This window comes from Culicoides brevitarsis, unplaced genomic scaffold (genome assembly GCF_036172545.1).
Source record: "Culicoides brevitarsis isolate CSIRO-B50_1 unplaced genomic scaffold, AGI_CSIRO_Cbre_v1 contig_26, whole genome shotgun sequence".
NCBI lineage: Eukaryota > Metazoa > Arthropoda > Insecta > Diptera > Ceratopogonidae > Culicoides > Culicoides brevitarsis.
Window position 1 is genome coordinate 15,779 of NW_026973410.1, and position 17,064 is coordinate 32,842.

The window sequence follows — 17,064 nt, forward strand, 5'->3', positions numbered from 1 at the left end:
ATTTTATTTTTTTTTTGAAAGAAGATTAATTCCAACCTTTTTTTTAATTTTAGGGTGAGGATATCAACCTGAACGATTACAAGCTGGGTTTTATTTGATATTTTATACATTATTTGCTTCTTTACCTTTATTAATAACTTTATTATATTGTCAGAATAATTTAAATTCATTAAGTTACTTTATATTATTTAAAGATTATAAATTTAGATTATTATATTTTAGATTAATTATAGCTTTTTTAGTAAAAATACCAATATTTTTTGTTCATTTATGATTATTAAAAGCTCATGTAGAAGCTCCTGTTTCAGGATCAATAATTTTAGCTGGAGTTTTATTAAAATTAGGGGGTTATGGATTATTTCGAATTTATATTTTAATTCAATCTTTATCAATAAAATATAATATTATATTTTATGTAATTTCATTAATTGGTGGGATATTAATTAGATTAATATGTTTAATACAAGTAGATATAAAAGCTTTAATTGCTTATTCTTCTGTAGCTCACATAGGAATTGCAATTAGTGGATTAATAACTCTTTCTATTTGAGGATTTATAGGTTCTTATATTTTAATAATTGGACATGGTTTATGTTCTTCAGGGTTGTTTTGTTTATCAAATATTATTTATGAACGAACAAGAAGACGAAGTTTATTTATTAATAAAGGATTAATAAATTTTATCCCAAGAATTTCTATATGATGATTTTTATTAAGAATTAGAAATATAGCTGCACCTCCATCTTTAAATTTAATAGGTGAAATTTTTTTATTAACTTCAATTATTAACTGATCTTGATTAAGAATATTTTTTATTTCTTTAATAACTTTTTTAGGGGGGGCATATTCAATTTATTTATATTGTAGAAATCAACACGGTAATTTAAATTCATTAATATTAAATTATAATATTTCTACTGTTCGAGAAAATTTAGTTTTAATATTACATTGGTTACCTTTAAACTTACTTATTTTAAAACCTGATTTTTGTATATTTTGAATTTAAAAAATATTAATTTTTAAATTTAAATAATTTAAATAGTTTAAAAAAAACATTGATTTGTGGAATCAAAAATGTATATAATTTACTTTAAATAATTCAATGAATTGCCTGATTAAAAGGGTTACCTTGATAGGGTAAATTATATGATTTTTCATATTCATTAATTTATTAAATTAAATTAATATTAATTTTTAAAATTAAAAAAAAATATATAAATAGTGATTAATTTATCAATTTGTGTAATTTATTATTTATTTTTATTTTTATTTAGAGTAATTATATTTTTAAAAGGTTCTTATTGTTTAATAAATGAAATAAGATATTTTTATGAATTAGAATTAATATCTGTAAATTCCTCAATAATTGTAATAACTATTTTGATTGATTGAATATCCTGTTTTTTTTTATCATTTGTTAGATTAATTTCTTGTTTAGTAATTTTATATAGAAAAGAATATATAAATAATGATAAAAATATAAATCGATTTATTATGTTAATTTTAATATTTGTATTTTCAATATTTTTATTAATTATTAGTCCAAATTTAATCAGAATTTTATTAGGATGAGATGGTTTAGGATTAGTATCTTATTGTTTAGTAATTTATTATCAAAATATTAAATCTTTTAATGCAGGTATATTAACATTTTTATCTAATCGAATTGGTGATGTATTAATTTTATTATCAATTGCTTGAATATTAAATTTTGGTTCATGAAATTATATCTTTTATTTAGATATTATAAAAAATGATTTTTATTTAAAAATTATTGGTTCAATATTAATTTTAGCAGCTATAACTAAAAGAGCTCAGATTCCATTTTCTGCTTGATTACCAGCTGCAATAGCAGCACCTACTCCTGTTTCTGCTTTAGTTCATTCATCAACATTAGTAACAGCAGGAGTTTATTTATTAATTCGATTTAATAATTTATTAATACATTTATTTTCTAGAAAAATTTTATTATTAATTAGAATATTAACTATATTTATAGCAGGATTAGGGGCAAATTTTGAATTTGATTTAAAAAAAATTATTGCTCTTTCTACTTTAAGACAATTAGGATTAATAATAAGAACTTTAGCAATAAGATTAACTTATTTAGCATTTTTTCATTTATTAACACATGCTTTATTTAAAGCTTTATTATTTATATGTGCAGGAATAATTATTCATAATATAAAAAATTTTCAAGATATTCGTTATATAGGTTCTTTAATTTTACAAATGCCAATAACTATTATAAACTTTAATATTGCTAATTTAGCTTTATGTGGAATACCTTTTCTTTCTGGATTTTATTCAAAAGATTTAATTTTAGAAATAGTAGTTTTTAATAATAGAATTAATATTTTGTCTTATTTTTTATTTTATTTTTCTACAGGTTTAACTGTTTGTTATAGATTTCGTTTGATTTATTATACATTATATTCTAATTTTAATAGATGAACTTATCATTATTTAAATGACAATTCTATTACAATAATTTTTAGAATAATAGGTTTATTAATTATAACAATTATTGGAGGATGTATTTTAAGTTGAATAATTTTCCCAATTCCTTATTTTATTATTTTACCTTTATACTTAAAATTAATAACTTTAATAGTTTGTGTATTAGGGGGGATTATAGGAACAATTTTATCAAAATGAATAATTTTTTTAAAATCAAAAATTATAAAATTTAAATTTTCTGTAATATTTTTTGGTTCAATATGATTTTTACCTTTTATTGTTACAGTAAATATTACTAAATACCCTTTATTTATAAGAGAAATATATACAAAATCTTCTGATTATGGTTGATTAGAAACATTTATAGTAAAAAATCTTTTTTATAGATTTTTACATATTTCATCTTTTTTACAAGTTTTAATAAAAAATAATTTAAAATTTTATTTTATAGTATTTTTTAGTTGATTAATTTTTTATTTTTTTATAATATTTTATTTAAATAGCTTATATTTAGAGCATGACATTGAAGCTGTCAAAGAAACTTTTTTGTTTTTAAATAATTTAAATTTATAAAATAAAATTTATTTTTACAATGAAAATGTAATGTTTTTTTTTAAACTATATAAATAAGAATATAAATGGAGTTAAACCATTAAAGAAAGAAGTTAGCAGCTTTTTCTTAATCCAATATTCTTTTAATTGGAATAATATTTTCAATTTTATCATTAACAATGATATACCTCTATTTTGGTTTCAATTAAAAATAAGGACTTTAGTCTTAAATTAGGTCGAAACTAATCACAATCAATTTGCTTCTTATTTTTTTTTAAAAAAAAATAAGGCAGATAAAAATTATTTCTTTTGAATGCAAATCAAATATTTTTTATTTAAACTACAACCCTATTTTTAAAAAATTAATTATTTCAATCTAAAGCTCCTTGATTTCACTCATGAAATAAACCTAAAATTAAAACTATTAAAAAAATTAAAATAGTAATTCTTCAATTAATTAAAGAATTAATTTTTAATGAAAAAATTATAGGGAATATTAAAGCAATTTCTACATCAAAAATTAAAAAAATAATAGCAATTAAAAAAAATCGTAAAGAAAAAGGTAAACGAGAAGAATTAAAAGGTTCAAATCCACATTCAAAAGGAGAATTTTTTTCTCGATCATAAAAAGATTTTTTTGATAAAATTGAAGCTAAAATTATAACAATATTAGAAATAATTATGGTAATAATTAATAAAATTATTAAAATTATTATTATTTATATTAATTAATAAACTTTATGATTGGAAGTCATATATACTTTTTATATTATATAAATAATTACCTCATCAATAAATAGAAATATAAACAAATAATCATACTACATCTACAAAATGTCAATATCATGCAGCAGCTTCAAACCCAAAATGATGATTTATAGAGAAATGATTATTTAAATGACGAATTAAACAAATAATTAAAAATATTGTTCCAATTAATACATGTAATCCATGAAATCCTGTAGTTAAAAAAAAAATTGAACCATATACTGAATCAGACATTGTAAAAGATGCTTCTATATATTCATAACCTTGAAGAATAGAAAAATATAGTCCTAATAAAATAGTAAAAAATAAACCTTGAGTAGTTTGTTGTTTATTATTTTCTATTAATCTATGATGAGCTCAAGTAATTGTAATTCCAGAAGTTAATAAAATTACTGTATTTAATAAAGGAATCTGAAAAGGATTAAATGCTTGAATATTTAAAGGAGGCCAAATTTCCCCTAACTCAATAGTAGGAGATAATCTTCTATGAAAAAAAGTTCAAAAAAATGAAAAAAAAAAACAAACTTCTGATGTAATAAATAAAATTATACCCCATCGAAGACCAGTAACAACATCATATGTATGTAAACCTTGAAAGGTCCCTTCTCGAGAAATATCACGTCATCATTGATATATAGTTAATAAAGTAATAATATTTCCTATTATAAATAAATTTAATCTATATTGATGAAATCATTGAACTAATCCAGTTACTGAACAAAAAGCTCCTAAAGCTCCTGTTAATGGTCAAGGACTATAATCTACTAAATGAAATGGGTGATTAGAATGGTTTATCATTATTAATTAATTAATTTCTCTAGCATATAAAGTTGTTAATACAGCAAATACATAAGCTTGAATAATTGATACTGCTGATTCTAAAGTTAATAATAAAATTTGCACAATAATTAAAATTCTTACAAATATAGTTCTTATTGATACTCCTGTATTTCCTAATAAAGTTATTAATAAATGTCCAGCAATTATATTAGCAGTTAACCGGACAGCTAAAGTACCTGGGCGAATAAAATTTCTAATTGTTTCAATACATACTATAAAAGGTATTAATAATCTAGGTGTACCTTGAGGTACTAAATGACAAAATATATGTTGAGTATTATTAATTCACCCATATAATATAAAACTAATTCATAAAGGTAATCTTAAAGTCAATGTAAATACTAAATGTCTAGAAGAAGTAAAAATATAAGGAAATAACCCTAAAAAATTATTAAAAAAAATAAACACAAATAAATTAATAAATAAAAATGTTGACCCATTAAATGAATTAACACCTAATAAAATTTTAAATTCTTTATGTAAAACTTGAAAAATTGTTTGCATTATAAAAGAAATTCGAGAAGGAATAATTCAATAAGATATTGGTATTAATAAAAAAATCAAAAATGTTCTTATTCAATTTAATGAAAAATTATAAATTGATGAACAAGGATCAAAAACTGAAAATAAATTTATTATCATTTTATTAAAAATTTTTTATTTAAATTTTTATTAGAATTTTTATCAAAATTTTTTAAATCAACAATTTTTGGTATAAATAAATAATAATTCATAAAATTAACAAATATATATGTAAATAAAAAAATTAAAAATAAAATAATTCATTTTAAAGGAGCTATTTGTGGGATTAAAAAATATTTATAGAAATAATTTTAGTTTGACAAACTAATGTTATAAATTTAACTAATTTTTTTATTTAATATAATAAAAAATTAATTTATAAAATTTTTTATTCAAGCAATAAAATATTTAATAGAAACAGATTCTAAAACAATTGGTATAAATCTATGATTTGCCCCACAAATTTCTGAACATTGACCAAAATATAAACCAACTCGATATATATAAGTATTAATTTGATTTAATCGACCAGGTACAGCATCTACTTTAATTCCTAGAGATGGAATTGTTCATGAATGTAATACATCTATTGCTGAAACAATAAATCGAATATTTGTATATCTAGGTAAAATTAATCGATTATCTACATCTAATAAACGAAATTCATTTATATTTAATTCATTAGTAGGAATTATATAAGAATCAAATTCTAAATTATTGAAATCAGGATATTCATATCTTCAATATCATTGATGCCCAATAACTTTTACACTAATTGAAGATTTGTAAGGATCATCTAATAAATATAATAATCGTATAGAAGGTAAAGCTACTGCAAATAAAACTAAAACTGGTATAATTGTTCAAAAAATTTCAATAAATTGATCTATTAATAAAAATCGATTAGAAAATTTATTAAAAAATAAAGATAATATAGAATTACCAATTAAAACTGTAATAATTATTAATACTAATAAAGTATGATCATGAAAAAAATTTAATTGTTCTATTACAGGAGAACTTCTATCTAATAAAAATATACTTCCTCAAGTTGCCATTAATAATTTTAATAAAAGTTATACTTTATTGATAGAATTTAAATCTATTGCATTTATCTGCCATATTAAATTTTTATTTATAAAAACTTTTTTTATTTAATTAATAAAGGTATTTGTATGAAACTATGTTCAGAAGGAGGAAGATTTTGATACCATTCAATTGAAGAATTTAAATTTTCTGAATACAATACAGATTGATTAGAAACTAAACTTTTTCATATAATAAATAAAAATATTAAAGTTCCTAAAAATGAAATTAAAGATCCTAAAGAAGAAATTATATTTCATGTAATATAAGAATCAGGATAATCTGAATATCGTCGAGGTATTCCTGATAAACCTAAAAAATGTTGAGGAAAAAAAGTTAAGTTTACTCCCAAAAATATAATATAAAATTGAGCTTTTAATAACATTGTATCTATTGATAAACCCGTAAATAATGGATATCAATGAACAAACCCTCCTATAATAGCAAATACAGCCCCTATTGATAAAACATAATGAAAATGAGCTACTACATAATATGTATCATGTAAAACAATATCTAAAGAAGAATTAGCTAAAACAATACCTGTTAATCCTCCTACAGTAAATAAAAATACAAACCCTAAAGATCATAACAAAGCAGGAGTAAGGTTTAATTGAGTTCCATATATTGTTGCTATTCAACTAAAAATTTTAATCCCTGTAGGAACAGCAATAATTATAGTAGCTGAAGTAAAATAAGCTCGAGTGTCTACATCTAACCCAACAGTAAATATATGATGAGCTCAAACAATAAATCCTAATAAACCAATTGCAGCAATAGCATATATTATACCTAAAACTCCAAAAGCTTCTTTTTTTCCTCTTTCTTGACAAATAATATGAGAAACAATCCCAAATCCTGGTAAAATTAAAATATAAACTTCTGGGTGACCAAAAAATCAAAATAAATGTTGGTATAAAATAGGATCACCTCCTCCTGCCGGGTCAAAAAAAGAAGTATTAATATTTCGATCCGTTAACAATATAGTAATTGCTCCCGCTAATACTGGTAAAGATAATAATAATAAAATAGCTGTAATAAATACTGATCAAACAAATAATGGAACACGATCAAATGATATTCCTACTGGTCGTATATTAATAATTGTTGTTAAAAAATTTACAGCTCCTAAAATTGAACTAATCCCTGCTAAATGTAAAGAAAAAATTGCTAAATCAACTGAAGCCCCAGCATGAGAAACATTAGCTGATAATGGAGGATAAACAGTTCAACCAGTTCCCGCCCCATTTTCCACTAAACTTCTTAATAAAAGTAAAGTAATTGAAGGAGGTAATAATCAAAATCTTATATTATTTATCCGAGGAAAAGCTATATCAGGAGCTCCTAATATTAAAGGAACTAATCAATTTCCAAACCCACCAATTATCACAGGTATTACTATAAAAAAAATTATTACAAAAGCATGAGCAGTAACAATTACATTATAAATTTGATCATTCCCAATTAAAGCTCCTGGGTGTCTTAATTCTAAACGAATTAATATTCTTAAAGAAGTTCCAATTAATCCTGATCAAATTCCAAAAATAAAATATAAAGTACCAATATTTTTATGATTAGTAGAAAATAACCATTGTTTCGATTATTATGAATTTTTTTTATCAAATTTAAAATAAATATAAACTTTATTTTTTTTATCTATATTTTTTTTAAAAAAAAATAATTATTTTGATTAAATGGCTGAAATTAAGCGATAAATTGTAAATTTATTTATAAGAATTTTTTTCTTTTTAATCAATTAACTTTATATTCAAATATGATATTAAATTGCAAATTTAAAGGTGTTTTAAAACTAAAGTTTTTCACTTACCAACCTATTTAATCAGAATTTATCCTACTAATTTCACTTACCAACCTATTTAATCAGAATTTATCCTACTAATTTCACTTACCAACCTATTTAATCAGAATTTATCCTACTAATTTCACTTACCAACCTATTTAATCAGAATTTATCCTACTAATTTCACTTACCAACCTATTTAATCAGAATTTATCCTACTAATTTCACTTACCAACCTATTTAATCAGAATTTATCCTACTAATTTCACTTACCAACCTATTTAATCAGAATTTATCCTACTAATTTCACTTACCAACCTATTTAATCAGAATTTATCCTACTAATTTCACTTACCAACCTATTTAATCAGAATTTATCCTACTAACATAATTTTTTTAAAAAAATGTTTTATTTAAAGTATATTTTAATTATATATAAAATATTTTATTGATATTTAAATTTAAAAATTTATATACTTAATTTCTAAATTAATAAAATCTTAAAAATCACAAATTTATTTAAATGGTTGTAGTCCTAAAGAAGAAGAAAAAAATTATATAAATTATTAAAAAATTTAATTTAAAATCATGAAAAAATTTATATATAAATTTAATTAAATATAAAATTAATAATTTTTATACTTTATTTTAAATATAAAAAAAATATTTTATTATTATAAATATATATATATATATATATATATATATATATATATATATATATATATATATATATATATATATATATATATATATATATATATATATATATATATATATATATATATATATATATATATATATATATATATATATATATATATATATATATATATATATATATATATATATATATATATATATATATATATATATATATATATATATATATATATATATATATATATATATATATATATATATATATATATATATATATATATATATATATATATATATATATATATATATATATATATATATATATATATATATATATATATATATATATATATATATATATATATATATATATATATATATATATATATATAAATAATAAAATATTTTTTATTTTTATATTTAAAATAAAGTATAAAAATTATTAATTTTATATTTAATTAAATTTATATATAAATTTTTTTTTTATTTTAAATTAAATTTTTTAATAATTTATATAATTTTTTTCTTCTTATTTAGGACTTAAATTTAAATTTTTTAATGATTTTAAATTAAATTTTTTAATAATTTATATAAGATTAGGACTACAACCATTTAAATAAATTTGTGATTTTTAAGATTTTATTAATTTAGAAATTAAGTATATAAATTTTTAAATTTAAATATCAATAAAATATTTTATATATAATTAAAATATACTTTAAATAAAACATTTTTTTAAAAAAATTATGTTAGTAGGATAAATTCTGATTAAATAGGTTGGTAAGTGAAATTAGTAGGATAAATTCTGATTAAATAGGTTGGTAAGTGAAATTAGTAGGATAAATTCTGATTAAATAGGTTGGTAAGTGAAATTAGTAGGATAAATTCTGATTAAATAGGTTGGTAAGTGAAATTAGTAGGATAAATTCTGATTAAATAGGTTGGTAAGTGAAATTAGTAGGATAAATTCTGATTAAATAGGTTGGTAAGTGAAATTAGTAGGATAAATTCTGATTAAATAGGTTGGTAAGTGAAATTAGTAGGATAAATTCTGATTAAATAGGTTGGTAAGAATTAAGACACCCAGGAGCTTTAATTGGGAATGATCAAATTTATAATGTAATTGTTACTGCTCATGCTTTTGTAATAATTTTTTTTATAGTAATACCTGTGATAATTGGTGGGTTTGGAAATTGATTAGTTCCTTTAATATTAGGAGCTCCTGATATAGCTTTTCCTCGGATAAATAATATAAGATTTTGATTATTACCTCCTTCAATTACTTTACTTTTATTAAGAAGTTTAGTGGAAAATGGGGCGGGAACTGGTTGAACTGTTTATCCTCCATTATCAGCTAATGTTTCTCATGCTGGGGCTTCAGTTGATTTAGCAATTTTTTCTTTACATTTAGCAGGGATTAGTTCAATTTTAGGAGCTGTAAATTTTTTAACAACAATTATTAATATACGACCAGTAGGAATATCATTTGATCGTGTTCCATTATTTGTTTGATCAGTATTTATTACAGCTATTTTATTATTATTATCTTTACCAGTATTAGCGGGAGCAATTACTATATTGTTAACGGATCGAAATATTAATACTTCTTTTTTTGACCCGGCAGGAGGAGGTGATCCTATTTTATACCAACATTTATTTTGATTTTTTGGTCACCCAGAAGTTTATATTTTAATTTTACCAGGATTTGGGATTGTTTCTCATATTATTTGTCAAGAAAGAGGAAAAAAAGAAGCTTTTGGAGTTTTAGGTATAATATATGCTATTGCTGCAATTGGTTTATTAGGATTTATTGTTTGAGCTCATCATATATTTACTGTTGGGTTAGATGTAGACACTCGAGCTTATTTTACTTCAGCTACTATAATTATTGCTGTTCCTACAGGGATTAAAATTTTTAGTTGAATAGCAACAATATATGGAACTCAATTAAACCTTACTCCTGCTTTGTTATGATCTTTAGGGTTTGTATTTTTATTTACTGTAGGAGGATTAACAGGTATTGTTTTAGCTAATTCTTCTTTAGATATTGTTTTACATGATACATATTATGTAGTAGCTCATTTTCATTATGTTTTATCAATAGGGGCTGTATTTGCTATTATAGGAGGGTTTGTTCATTGATATCCATTATTTACGGGTTTATCAATAGATACAATGTTATTAAAAGCTCAATTTTATATTATATTTTTGGGAGTAAACTTAACTTTTTTTCCTCAACATTTTTTAGGTTTATCAGGAATACCTCGACGATATTCAGATTATCCTGATTCTTATATTACATGAAATATAATTTCTTCTTTAGGATCTTTAATTTCATTTTTAGGAACTTTAATATTTTTATTTATTATATGAAAAAGTTTAGTTTCTAATCAATCTGTATTGTATTCAGAAAATTTAAATTCTTCAATTGAATGGTATCAAAATCTTCCTCCTTCTGAACATAGTTTCATACAAATACCTTTATTAATTAAATAAAAAAAGTTTTTATAAATAAAAATTTAATATGGCAGATAAATGCAATAGATTTAAATTCTATCAATAAAGTATAACTTTTATTAAAATTATTAATGGCAACTTGAGGAAGTATATTTTTATTAGATAGAAGTTCTCCTGTAATAGAACAATTAAATTTTTTTCATGATCATACTTTATTAGTATTAATAATTATTACAGTTTTAATTGGTAATTCTATATTATCTTTATTTTTTAATAAATTTTCTAATCGATTTTTATTAATAGATCAATTTATTGAAATTTTTTGAACAATTATACCAGTTTTAGTTTTATTTGCAGTAGCTTTACCTTCTATACGATTATTATATTTATTAGATGATCCTTACAAATCTTCAATTAGTGTAAAAGTTATTGGGCATCAATGATATTGAAGATATGAATATCCTGATTTCAATAATTTAGAATTTGATTCTTATATAATTCCTACTAATGAATTAAATATAAATGAATTTCGTTTATTAGATGTAGATAATCGATTAATTTTACCTAGATATACAAATATTCGATTTATTGTTTCAGCAATAGATGTATTACATTCATGAACAATTCCATCTCTAGGAATTAAAGTAGATGCTGTACCTGGTCGATTAAATCAAATTAATACTTATATATATCGAGTTGGTTTATATTTTGGTCAATGTTCAGAAATTTGTGGGGCAAATCATAGATTTATACCAATTGTTTTAGAATCTGTTTCTATTAAATATTTTATTGCTTGAATAAAAAATTTTATAAATTAATTTTTTATTATATTAAATAAAAAAATTAGTTAAATTTATAACATTAGTTTGTCAAACTAAAATTATTTCTATAAATATTTTTTAATCCCACAAATAGCTCCTTTAAAATGAATTATTTTATTTTTAATTTTTTTATTTACATATATATTTGTTAATTTTATGAATTATTATTTATTTATACCAAAAATTGTTGATTTAAAAAATTTTGATAAAAATTCTAATAAAAATTTAAATAAAAAATTTTTAATAAAATGATAATAAATTTATTTTCAGTTTTTGATCCTTGTTCATCAATTTATAATTTTTCATTAAATTGAATAAGAACATTTTTGATTTTTTTATTAATACCAATATCTTATTGAATTATTCCTTCTCGAATTTCTTTTATAATGCAAACAATTTTTCAAGTTTTACATAAAGAATTTAAAATTTTATTAGGTGTTAATTCATTTAATGGGTCAACATTTTTATTTATTAATTTATTTGTGTTTATTTTTTTTAATAATTTTTTAGGGTTATTTCCTTATATTTTTACTTCTTCTAGACATTTAGTATTTACATTGACTTTAAGATTACCTTTATGAATTAGTTTTATATTATATGGGTGAATTAATAATACTCAACATATATTTTGTCATTTAGTACCTCAAGGTACACCTAGATTATTAATACCTTTTATAGTATGTATTGAAACAATTAGAAATTTTATTCGCCCAGGTACTTTAGCTGTCCGGTTAACTGCTAATATAATTGCTGGACATTTATTAATAACTTTATTAGGAAATACAGGAGTATCAATAAGAACTATATTTGTAAGAATTTTAATTATTGTGCAAATTTTATTATTAACTTTAGAATCAGCAGTATCAATTATTCAAGCTTATGTATTTGCTGTATTAACAACTTTATATGCTAGAGAAATTAATTAATTAATAATGATAAACCATTCTAATCACCCATTTCATTTAGTAGATTATAGTCCTTGACCATTAACAGGAGCTTTAGGAGCTTTTTGTTCAGTAACTGGATTAGTTCAATGATTTCATCAATATAGATTAAATTTATTTATAATAGGAAATATTATTACTTTATTAACTATATATCAATGATGACGTGATATTTCTCGAGAAGGGACCTTTCAAGGTTTACATACATATGATGTTGTTACTGGTCTTCGATGGGGTATAATTTTATTTATTACATCAGAAGTTTGTTTTTTTTTTTCATTTTTTTGAACTTTTTTTCATAGAAGATTATCTCCTACTATTGAGTTAGGGGAAATTTGGCCTCCTTTAAATATTCAAGCATTTAATCCTTTTCAGATTCCTTTATTAAATACAGTAATTTTATTAACTTCTGGAATTACAATTACTTGAGCTCATCATAGATTAATAGAAAATAATAAACAACAAACTACTCAAGGTTTATTTTTTACTATTTTATTAGGACTATATTTTTCTATTCTTCAAGGTTATGAATATATAGAAGCATCTTTTACAATGTCTGATTCAGTATATGGTTCAATTTTTTTTTTAACTACAGGATTTCATGGATTACATGTATTAATTGGAACAATATTTTTAATTATTTGTTTAATTCGTCATTTAAATAATCATTTCTCTATAAATCATCATTTTGGGTTTGAAGCTGCTGCATGATATTGACATTTTGTAGATGTAGTATGATTATTTGTTTATATTTCTATTTATTGATGAGGTAATTATTTATATAATATAAAAAGTATATATGACTTCCAATCATAAAGTTTATTAATTAATATAAATAATAATAATTTTAATAATTTTATTAATTATTACCATAATTATTTCTAATATTGTTATAATTTTAGCTTCAATTTTATCAAAAAAATCTTTTTATGATCGAGAAAAAAATTCTCCTTTTGAATGTGGATTTGAACCTTTTAATTCTTCTCGTTTACCTTTTTCTTTACGATTTTTTTTAATTGCTATTATTTTTTTAATTTTTGATGTAGAAATTGCTTTAATATTCCCTATAATTTTTTCATTAAAAATTAATTCTTTAATTAATTGAAGAATTACTATTTTAATTTTTTTAATAGTTTTAATTTTAGGTTTATTTCATGAGTGAAATCAAGGAGCTTTAGATTGAAATAATTAATTTTTTAAAAATAGGGTTGTAGTTTAAATAAAAAATATTTGATTTGCATTCAAAAGAAATAATTTTTATCTGCCTTATTTTTTTTTAAAAAAAAATAAGAAGCAAATTGATTGTGATTAGTTTCGACCTAATTTAAGACTAAAGTCCTTATTTTTAATTGAAACCAAAATAGAGGTATATCATTGTTAATGATAAAATTGAAAATATTATTCCAATTAAAAGAATATTGGATTAAGAAAAAGCTGCTAACTTCTTTCTTTAATGGTTTAACTCCATTTATATTCTTATTTATATAGTTTAAAAAAAAACATTACATTTTCATTGTAAAAATAAATTTTATTTTATAAATTTAAATTATTTAAAAACAAAAAAGTTTCTTTGACAGCTTCAATGTCATGCTCTAAATATAAGCTATTTAAATAAAATATTATAAAAAAATAAAAAATTAATCAACTAAAAAATACTATAAAATAAAATTTTAAATTATTTTTTATTAAAACTTGTAAAAAAGATGAAATATGTAAAAATCTATAAAAAAGATTTTTTACTATAAATGTTTCTAATCAACCATAATCAGAAGATTTTGTATATATTTCTCTTATAAATAAAGGGTATTTAGTAATATTTACTGTAACAATAAAAGGTAAAAATCATATTGAACCAAAAAATATTACAGAAAATTTAAATTTTATAATTTTTGATTTTAAAAAAATTATTCATTTTGATAAAATTGTTCCTATAATCCCCCCTAATACACAAACTATTAAAGTTATTAATTTTAAATATAAAGGTAAAATAATAAAATAAGGAATTGGGAAAATTATTCAACTTAAAATACATCCTCCAATAATTGTTATAATTAATAAACCTATTATTCTAAAAATTATTGTAATAGAATTGTCATTTAAATAATGATAAGTTCATCTATTAAAATTAGAATATAATGTATAATAAATCAAACGAAATCTATAACAAACAGTTAAACCTGTAGAAAAATAAAATAAAAAATAAGACAAAATATTAATTCTATTATTAAAAACTACTATTTCTAAAATTAAATCTTTTGAATAAAATCCAGAAAGAAAAGGTATTCCACATAAAGCTAAATTAGCAATATTAAAGTTTATAATAGTTATTGGCATTTGTAAAATTAAAGAACCTATATAACGAATATCTTGAAAATTTTTTATATTATGAATAATTATTCCTGCACATATAAATAATAAAGCTTTAAATAAAGCATGTGTTAATAAATGAAAAAATGCTAAATAAGTTAATCTTATTGCTAAAGTTCTTATTATTAATCCTAATTGTCTTAAAGTAGAAAGAGCAATAATTTTTTTTAAATCAAATTCAAAATTTGCCCCTAATCCTGCTATAAATATAGTTAATATTCTAATTAATAATAAAATTTTTCTAGAAAATAAATGTATTAATAAATTATTAAATCGAATTAATAAATAAACTCCTGCTGTTACTAATGTTGATGAATGAACTAAAGCAGAAACAGGAGTAGGTGCTGCTATTGCAGCTGGTAATCAAGCAGAAAATGGAATCTGAGCTCTTTTAGTTATAGCTGCTAAAATTAATATTGAACCAATAATTTTTAAATAAAAATCATTTTTTATAATATCTAAATAAAAGATATAATTTCATGAACCAAAATTTAATATTCAAGCAATTGATAATAAAATTAATACATCACCAATTCGATTAGATAAAAATGTTAATATACCTGCATTAAAAGATTTAATATTTTGATAATAAATTACTAAACAATAAGATACTAATCCTAAACCATCTCATCCTAATAAAATTCTGATTAAATTTGGACTAATAATTAATAAAAATATTGAAAATACAAATATTAAAATTAACATAATAAATCGATTAATATTTTTATCATTATTTATATATTCTTTTCTATATAAAATTACTAAACAAGAAATTAATCTAACAAATGATAAAAAAAAACAGGATATTCAATCAATCAAAATAGTTATTACAATTATTGAGGAATTTACAGATATTAATTCTAATTCATAAAAATATCTTATTTCATTTATTAAACAATAAGAACCTTTTAAAAATATAATTACTCTAAATAAAAATAAAAATAAATAATAAATTACACAAATTGATAAATTAATCACTATTTATATATTTTTTTTTAATTTTAAAAATTAATATTAATTTAATTTAATAAATTAATGAATATGAAAAATCATATAATTTACCCTATCAAGGTAACCCTTTTAATCAGGCAATTCATTGAATTATTTAAAGTAAATTATATACATTTTTGATTCCACAAATCAATGTTTTTTTTAAACTATTTAAATTATTTAAATTTAAAAATTAATATTTTTTAAATTCAAAATATACAAAAATCAGGTTTTAAAATAAGTAAGTTTAAAGGTAACCAATGTAATATTAAAACTAAATTTTCTCGAACAGTAGAAATATTATAATTTAATATTAATGAATTTAAATTACCGTGTTGATTTCTACAATATAAATAAATTGAATATGCCCCCCCTAAAAAAGTTATTAAAGAAATAAAAAATATTCTTAATCAAGATCAGTTAATAATTGAAGTTAATAAAAAAATTTCACCTATTAAATTTAAAGATGGAGGTGCAGCTATATTTCTAATTCTTAATAAAAATCATCATATAGAAATTCTTGGGATAAAATTTATTAATCCTTTATTAATAAATAAACTTCGTCTTCTTGTTCGTTCATAAATAATATTTGATAAACAAAACAACCCTGAAGAACATAAACCATGTCCAATTATTAAAATATAAGAACCTATAAATCCTCAAATAGAAAGAGTTATTAATCCACTAATTGCAATTCCTATGTGAGCTACAGAAGAATAAGCAATTAAAGCTTTTATATCTACTTGTATTAAACATATTAATCTAATTAATATCCCACCAATTAATGAAATTA

At 20.3% G+C, this 17,064-nt stretch overlaps 2 pseudogenes; one reads left to right on the forward strand and one right to left on the reverse strand.

Annotated features, from left to right (window-relative positions):
- Positions 1–1,102: 1,102 nt before the first annotated feature.
- On the forward strand, positions 1,103–2,954 carry LOC134836422 (NADH-ubiquinone oxidoreductase chain 5-like; annotated as a pseudogene).
- Positions 2,955–14,526: 11,572 nt separating this feature from the next.
- LOC134836423 (NADH-ubiquinone oxidoreductase chain 5-like) lies at positions 14,527–16,261 on the reverse strand (annotated as a pseudogene).
- Between the last annotated feature and the right edge of the window lie 803 nt (positions 16,262–17,064).